Here is a 6,759-nt window from a genome sequence, read left to right as displayed (position 1 = left end):
CATCCCTGCTAAGATATTGCACCATTGTACTTTGGCCAGCTTCTCCCTCATAGCTCCATAGTTCCCTTTATTCAACAGAAATATTGTCACTTCTGATTGTACCCTCTCCCTCTCAAATTGCTGATTGAAGCTTATTGTATTATGGTCACTACTTCCCAATGGCTCCTTCACTTCAAGGTCCCTGAGCAATTCTGGTTCATTGCACAATACCAGATCCAGAATTGCCTTCTCCCTGGTTGGCTCCAGCACCAGCTGTTCTAAGAATCCCTATCGGAGGCACTCCACAAAGTCTCTTTCTTGAGGTCCAATAGCATCCTGATTCTCCCAGTCTACCTGCATGTTGAAATCCCCCATAACAACTGTAGTAACATCTTTGCGACAGGCCAATTTCAGCTCCTGACAGCATGAAACAGGCTGATATATTTAAACAAGTTGATATTAAGTAGGAGGATGTGCCGAAAAGTTTGAAATACATAAGGATAGATAAGTCCCCTGGGCCAGACAGGATATATCCAAGGTTACCACAGGAAGAGAGGGAAGAGATTGCTGCACCATTGGTGATGATCCTTGCATCTTCTCTGTTCACTGGAGTAGTGCCAGATGATTGGAGGGTGGCAAATGTTATTCCCCTATTCAAGAAAGGAAATAGGGATAATCCTGGGAATTATAGATCAGTCAGTTTTATTTTGGTGGTAGGCAAATTATTGGAGAGGATTCTGAGAGACAGGATTTCTGATGATTTGGAAAACCGTAGTTTGATTAGAAATAGGATGGCTTTGTGAGGGGCAGGTCATACCTCACAAGCCTTATTGAATTCTTTGAGGATGTGACAAAACACATTGATGAAGGTAGAGCAGCGGATGTGGTGTAAATGGAGTTTAGCAAGGCTTTTGATAAGGTCCCCCATGGTAGGCTCATTCAGAAAGTAAGGAGGCATGGGATAAAGGGAATACAGAATACTGGATACAGAATTGGCTGGCCTATAGAAGACAGAGGGTGGTGGTTGATAGAAAGTATTCAGCCTGAAGCTTGGTGACGAGTGATATTCTGCAAGGATCGGTTCTGGGATCTCTGCTGTTTGTGATTTTTATAAATGACTTGGATGCGGACGTGGAATTGTGGGTTAGTAAGTTTGTTGATGACATGAAGTTTGGTGGAGTGGTGGATAGTGTTGTAGGTTGCAACGGGACATTGACAGTATGTAGAACTGGGTTGATAAGTGGCAGATGGCATTCAACCTGGAAAAGTGTGAATTGATTCATTTTGGAAGGTTGAGTTTGAATGCAGGGCTAAATGCAGGATTCCTGGCAGTGTGGAGGAACAGAGGGATCTTGTGGTCCATGTCCATAGATCCCTCAAAGTTGCCACCCAAGTTCATAGGGTGTTAAGAAGATGTATGGCGTGATGGCTTTCATTAGCAGGGGGATTGAGTTTAAGAGCTGCAAGGTTATGCTGCAGCTCTTTAAAGTCCTGGTTAGGCCACACTTGGAGAATTGTGTTCAGTTTTGATTGCCTCATTATAGGAAAGATGTGGAAGCTTTAGAGAGGGTGCAGAGGATATTTACCAGGTTGCTGCCTGGATTGGAGAGCATGTCTTATGAAGAAAGGTTTGAGGGAGCCAGGGCTTTTCTCATTGGAGTGAGGAAGGATGAGGGGTGCCTTGGTAAGGGTGTACTAGATGATAAGAGGCATAGATAGAGTGGATAGTCAGAGGCTTTTTCCCAGGGCAGAAATGACTATCACTAGGGCCATTATTTTAAGGTGATTGGAGGAGATATCAGAGGTTATTTCTTTAACAGAGAGTGGTGGGTACATGGAATGCACTGCCAGGTAGTAGAGCCAGATACATTAGGGACATTGAAGTAACTCAGATAGGCACATGGATGATAGTAAAGTGAAGGGTATGTAGGTTAGTCTGACCTTAGAGTAGGATAAAAAGTCGGCACAGCATAAAGGGCCAAGGGTTTGTACTGTTCTATATTGTAAATTCAGTCGACCGTTTCTCCACCCAAGTCTCCACCCTATCTATACTCTGCTGTATCTCATGGTAATGCTCCTCACTATCCGCAACTCACCCAATCTTTGTATCATGTGCAAACTTACTAATCCAGCCACTACATTCACCTCCAAATCATTTCTACATATTACATCTAACAGGGGTCTGAGCACTGATCCCTGTGGAACACCACTGGTCACAGACCTTCAGTCAGAAATACACCCTTCTAACTGCTACTCTTGGTCTATCTCACTATCCACCATGTCCTTTGTGAATACCAATACCCACTTCCTCTGGTTCCAGGGATAAATTCCTTCCTCTATCTTGTTCTTCCCCTAACTACCCTCTTGTGCCTTATTTATGTATAAATCATCTTGGGATTTTCCTTGACTTTGTTTGCCAAAAACATGTCATGGTCCCTTTTAGCCTTCTTAATTCCTCGCTTGAGTTCTTTCCTGCTTTCTTTGTATTCTTCGAGGGCTCCATCTGTCTTCCATTTCCTGAACCTTACAAATGCCTCCTTTTTCTTTTTGACAAAGCTCTCAATTTCTCTTGCCATCCAATGTTCCTGAATCTTGCCATCCTCATCCTTCGTTTTCACAGGAAATAATCACTGGCCTTTAAAAGATTCCTACACACCAAATGTAGATTTATGTTCAAATACCTGTCCCCAATCTACATTTCCCAGTTCCTGCCTAGTATTGTGGTAGTTCACCTTCCCCCAATTTAAACTTTCACCTGAGGCCTGTTTGCAAGGGGAATGGACACAAGTGACTCCTGCACTACCTGCCCACATTTATAGTCTTCCTGGTGGTCAGCCAATGCTTTTCTGTCTGTGCTGACATAGAGAGAAAGTGAGGATTGCAGATCAGAGTTGAAAAGTGTGGCGCTGGAAAAGCACAACAGATCAGGCAGCATCCGAGGAGCAGGAGAGTTGACATTTCGGGCTTAAGCCCTTTATCAGGAATGTGGAGGGTGTGGGTGTTGGGAAGGGGATAAATTAGGGGTGGGAGTGGGGGCAAGGCAGCTGGGAAGACATGCATGTTGGGGATGATGGTGATAGATTTGAGTTGAGTGTGGAGCAGATTAGTGGGAAGGAAGATGAACAGGTAGGATAGTTCAAGAGGGAAGTGCCGAGTTGGAGGGTTGGATCTGGGGAAGGAGAGATGAGGAAACTGCTAAAGTCGATATTGATACCATGTTGTTGGAGGGTCCCAAGGTTGAAGATGAGGCATTCTTCCTCCTGTGGTCGGGTGACTTGGATTTGGCAGTGGAGGAGTGGGAAGGGAAGTTGAAGTGGTTGGCCGCTGGGGTTGTTTGGTGCGTGTGTCTCAGAAATGTTCCCTCAAACATGCTGTGAGTTGGCATCCTATCTCCCCAATGTAGAGGAGACCACATCGAGAGCAATGGACACAGTAGATGAGGTGTTTGGGTGTGCAGGAGAATCTCTGCTGGATGTGGAAGGATACTTTAGGGCCTTGGGTGGATTTGAGGGTGTAAGTGTGGGCGCAGATTTAACACAATGAACAGAGGCATAGAGAACAGTTAAGCATTGACAATCACATTATTTACTGGACCATGACTTCATGAGGATGTCATGCAGTTCTATGAAATGTATCATACATGTCAAGTAGTTGGAAAACTTCAGCGTATGATCAAACCAGTACTTTTAATATCAGTGCCAGTGTTTGAAGAACCATTCAGTCGATAGTTAAGTGGACAGAGTAGGACCATTCCTCAAAAATGAAAATGGGACCCAGGTCCATCCTAATCTGATGAAGGGTCACTGGTCTCAAAATATTAACTGATTTTCTCTCTGCAGATGTTGCCAGACCTACTGAGTTTCTCCAGCACTTTCTGTGTTTGTTTCAGATCACCAGTGTCTGCAGTTTATTACAGTAGCATATTCTTAAAATTATAGAAATGACAACCTGATTTCTTGAAGCCGTTCCTTTCAAGACAATTACAGTTGAAGTAATGCTGGAGAAAGATAGCTCAGCTTTTTTACACATTATGGACTACCAACAGAAATGCCTTCGCACCTCGGCGAGTTGCTCCTGTAGGTGTAGAAAGTGTTTCCACTGATGCATAATCCATTCCTGAGGACTATACACATGACTCATAGTCACTAACAAATCCTGGAACATACACCACCTTCAGTCAGACAGTAACTACAATATAGACGCCCCTGGGAAGTTGTTGAGATGAATAAGGTGATGCATTTCAGAGGCAACTAGTCAGAGCAAGTGGAAGGTTGTCTTGAACGGATCAGTGATGTAAATTGGAGGAGTCTAAAGCTGAGCACTGTTGTCGGACAGTGGCAGTATCCCTATAATTGAGCAAGCAGACCTGGGTTCAAGTCCCTCCTGCACCAGAGTTGGTAAAAGAAATCCCTGCATACCTTGATGAGAAAATGTAAAGCTTGGTCTGTTATCACTAGCATTGGAAGTATTGATCTGGTTTGCAATCTGTAAATCCCATTCTCATGTTGGTTTGTAAGGAGGAGTTGGTTGGCTTTTTGAACCTTTGCTCATTCCCTGGAATTGCTGAAGGCCCAGCAGGATTGCTGAGCTGCTGTTACACTTTATCTTCTGTCAACAGGGAAGCGGCTTTTACTTGGACTAATTCTCTGACAGACATATACAATGTTCTTTCTCTGATTTAATTTTGCTTTGATCTCAGTATTTGCACATCCAAAGAAAAGTTTATACATCCTTTAAATAATGAAACAGTGGGTATAATCTTTATCTCAAAGATTTGTTTAATGTGTATATATTGCTTTCCAACTCCTGGAAAATTCCTCTTTCAATAGATTTCTTTACTGAAACTATTCTTTCCCCAAATATTATGGTCAACTTCAAAAGAGACTTTGGGAACAAGAGGGATGTTATCAAGCTCTCCCAATTTAAAATATGGAGCCAAAACTTGGTTTCAATCTCCATAAATAAATGAGGGCAATATAACAGATCTTCGTCTGAAGGGAGCAAGCATTTATCACATCAAAGGAGAAGCAATGTTCTTCATGAACACTCGTTACTTTGATTATTTACTGCTCAGCAATTTTGTACAAATTTTCCTGAAGGTTTGAGCCAGGTTGTGTCCAGTCGTGTCATGATCAGATCACAAGTGCGTCCTCAAAGATAAACAGCTCGTTTACCGTGGAATCAGTTTTGCTTCAGTCAATAACAGAGATTGAAGAGTATTACATCAAAATTCAATACGGAGATTTTTTAAATTATTTTATGGGATATGGGCTGTGTCAGCATTTATTGCCCATCCCTAATTGTTCTTGAGAAGGTGGTGGCGAGCTGGTCCATTTGCAGATGTGATGTGGTTCAACAGGGTTCAGTCAGCACATCACATCCAAGTATCATGTCATGAAGTCCATCATGAGAGACAGCAAGTTGGAAAACCTGAGGCATGGTGTGGAGGAGACATGCAGGGGATGGTGTTCCCATGTATCTGCTGCCCTTGTCTTCTAGATGGAAGTGGTTGAGGGTTTGGAAGATGCAGTCTAGAGGATCTTTGGTGAATTTCTGCAGTGCATTTTGTAGATAGTACATATTGCTGCTACTGAGTATCAGTGGTGGAGGAAGTGGATGTTTGTGGATGTGGTCATGGATATTCTCGACTTGCTGGATGGTGTCCAGTGGAGATGTACCCATCCAGGCTGACATCTGCCTGGTAGATAGTGGACATGCTTTGTGGAGTCAGGAGGTGAATTATTTACCACAGTATTCCTAGGCCCTGACCCACTGTTGTAGCCTCTATGTTTGTGAGGCAAGATCAGTCAATTTTCTGTCAATAGTAATCCCCAGGATGTTGATAGTGGGAGATGCAGTGTTGGAAACCATTGAATATCAAGGGATGGTGGTTAGATTGTCTCTTGGTAGAGATGATCATTGTCTAGCATTTCTGTGGCACAAATGTTACTGCCACTTGTCAGCCCAAGCCTGGATATTGTCCAAGTCTTGTTGCATTTGAACATGGACTGCTTCAGTGTCTCCATTTTTGGCCTTATGATGGAGAGAAGGCCATTGATGAAGCAGCTGAAGATGATTGGACCTATAACACCACCTTGTTTGTGTGTGTGTGTGTGCGTGTGTCTGTGTGTGTGTCTGTGTGCTGTGTGTGTGTCTGTGTGTGCATGCGTGTGTGTGTGTGCGCATGTGTGTGTGTGCGCGCGCGGGTGTAAGTGAGAAAGAAAGTGTGTGTGTGTGCGTGTGTGTGTGTGCGCGCGTGTGTGTGTGAGAAAGAAAGTGTGTGTGTGTGCGTGTGTGTGTGCGCGCGTGCGTGTAAGTGAGAAAGAAAGTGTGTGTGCGCGCGCATATAAGTAAGAAAGAAAGTGTGTGTGTGTGTGTGCGCGCACGTGTGTAAGTGAGAAAGAAAGTGTGTGTGTGTGTGCACATATGTGTGTGTGTTGGAGGTGGGGTGGGGGTGATGTTGGTGTAGAGTGCCAAAATGTCCATTGTGACAAGGAATGTTCCGGACTCAACTATTCCGTGGGTGCTGAGCTGCTGGAAGAAATCCATAGTGGTGTGTCAGAAGCTGGGGTTTCCTTGTACAATGGGTTTCAAGATGCCCTTGACATAGCCACGGACCAGTCAAGTAGGACCATTCCTCGTCACAATGGGCATTTCAGCACTCTACACCAACAACCCCCATGACAACGCCATAGCTGCAACAGCCTCAGTACTCAAAACCAACAACTGCCAATCTCCAGGCACCATCCTACAACTCATCCGCTTCATCAGTGACCACAA

The sequence above is a fragment of the Chiloscyllium plagiosum genome, chromosome 25 (genome assembly GCF_004010195.1).
Source record: "Chiloscyllium plagiosum isolate BGI_BamShark_2017 chromosome 25, ASM401019v2, whole genome shotgun sequence".
Lineage (NCBI taxonomy): Eukaryota > Metazoa > Chordata > Chondrichthyes > Orectolobiformes > Hemiscylliidae > Chiloscyllium > Chiloscyllium plagiosum.
The sequence above is the reverse complement of the archived record's forward strand: the minus strand, read 5'-3'. Positions refer to the sequence as shown.